This window comes from Amia ocellicauda, unplaced genomic scaffold (genome assembly GCF_036373705.1).
Source record: "Amia ocellicauda isolate fAmiCal2 unplaced genomic scaffold, fAmiCal2.hap1 HAP1_SCAFFOLD_255, whole genome shotgun sequence".
Lineage (NCBI taxonomy): Eukaryota > Metazoa > Chordata > Actinopteri > Amiiformes > Amiidae > Amia > Amia ocellicauda.
The window spans coordinates 8,295-10,156 of NW_027102818.1; the positions used below are offsets into that span (position 1 = coordinate 8,295).

The 1,862-nt window shown below is 46.6% G+C and overlaps 1 non-coding gene across 1 annotated transcript; it reads left to right on the forward strand.

Moving 5' to 3' along the window:
• The first annotated feature begins 1,118 nt into the window (after positions 1-1,118).
• trnaq-cug (transfer RNA glutamine (anticodon CUG)) lies at positions 1,119-1,190 on the forward strand. The gene has a single exon. It is a non-coding gene; the product is annotated as a tRNA-Gln (tRNA).
• Positions 1,191-1,862: the final 672 nt, after the last annotated feature.

Sequence of the window (1,862 nt, forward strand, 5' to 3'; positions counted from 1 at the left end):
TCTACCGAAAAGGGTGTCTGACTCCTGGTTTTGGATCCGGAAGGGTTGATAACAAACTGAAACGGTTACAATATGATACTGCTTAAATTAACTGTGGATATAGATTGTGATCGTGCTCGGCTAAGGTGTGCTTTCAGTCCGCACACAAAACATTTCAGTCGTCTAATCAAATCGAATAAAACAGCGAGGATAGCATGTTCGATCCGTGTGCTATTGTTTTTCAACAAGTGTAATGCCCTTTGTAACGTTTAACCGATTCGTTGAATAGAGCTTGTTATAGGATATTGTGAACTGAACCTATTTTGCTGTGAATTTATATTGAGTGCGAATAGTTTATTGTGTCTGGTCGCGGTCTGTCTGCACTAAATAAATGATTTGTATCAAGTCATTTTTTAGTTTGTCTGTCTACTTTTTTACCTTGCGACTAAAGGCCACTCCTTGCACTTCACACATTTGCCCTTTTAATTACTCCCTTACTGACATACTTTAACATGCAATGTGCGTGTGATAATAGTTTTAGCAGCCTGTTGCCATTCAGGTGAGACGATACCTAGAAAATCCGTTCTCAGGAGAATTGTGTTTCTTTGCTGATCACGTTCTATGTCGCTTTTTACACAGTTCTTACAAGTGGCACATTGGGGATGAGGAGCAGTGCATGCTGACCCGCATAGCTGTGGACTTCTGCATGGCATGGGGTCACAGGTCATTCCAAGTATTTCAAGACACGAGCAAATGTGTGGACACATTGCGTAGGTTGTGTTGGCCCAACCCTCACAGATTGTGCCAAGTCAAGTAGAGATGCATGTTGTCCTGTTCTAAAGTGACACGTCGTCAACAGCAAAAACATCTCTCAGAGTTCCAGGAATTCCTTGATTGCATTGCTTGCCTTTCCTCAGGAAGACAACACTTGCCAGGCTGGATATTTGCCAAAGGAAGCCAAGAGGACAGGACACCACACCTAGATGCAACTGCATATCTCATTGTCACCAGGAAGGCCCGCCGCAAGTGACCCACCACAGACAGCACTCTGGGCGCAACTTGGCTCACTCGGGACCTGGCCGTGCGACAGAGCGAGACGTGTGCGTAGAGCAGAGACCTTTAGCACAAGCATCAAGCTTGGTTCCATGGTGTAATGGTTAGCACTATGGACTCTGAATCCAGCGATCCGAGTTCAAGTCTCGGTGGGACCTGGGCCCCATGGCTGGGGCAGCGGCGGCAAAGCGGTGGTCTCCCTGGGTGAGGGCCTGTGTCTGCGATCAGGGCCGTTTACGTTCTTCTTGGGAGGCTTGGAGACGAAGTGGCGAGACCTCCGGGTTGGCGTGCTGCGTTCACCTTCCTGAAACACCGAGGCCTGGGGCCCCCTGGTGGCGACTGCGTGGCTTTAACGGAGAAGGTGCCTGTGTTGAACCCTTCTTGGAAATAATGGTTTTCCCCGATCTATATAGAAGAGGATGGCTATTATTGTAACAACCAGACATTTGTGTCTGCACTGTCACTCACTCATCTATCTATCTCTATCTCTACAGTGGTAGAGGTCTCGCCTGCCACTCGGGATTCCTTTGCTTGATTCGCGGCCACTGGTTTTCTCCGATCTATATAGAAGAGGATGTCTTTTATTGTAACAACCAGACATTTGATTCTGCACTGTCACTCACTCACTCATCTATCTATCTATCTATCTATCTATCGACTATTGACTATCGACATTTGCTGTCTGCCGCTGTGATTGTTGGGAGTGAGTGTGGAGGTGCAGGTGTGCATGTTTGCTGCTGCCAGGTTTGTTTGTGGTTTTTCTCCTCTACTTTTTTCGTTCTTTCTTTCTTTCTTTCTGAATGTGTCTTTGACAGTTTTGTAAGAGGTTT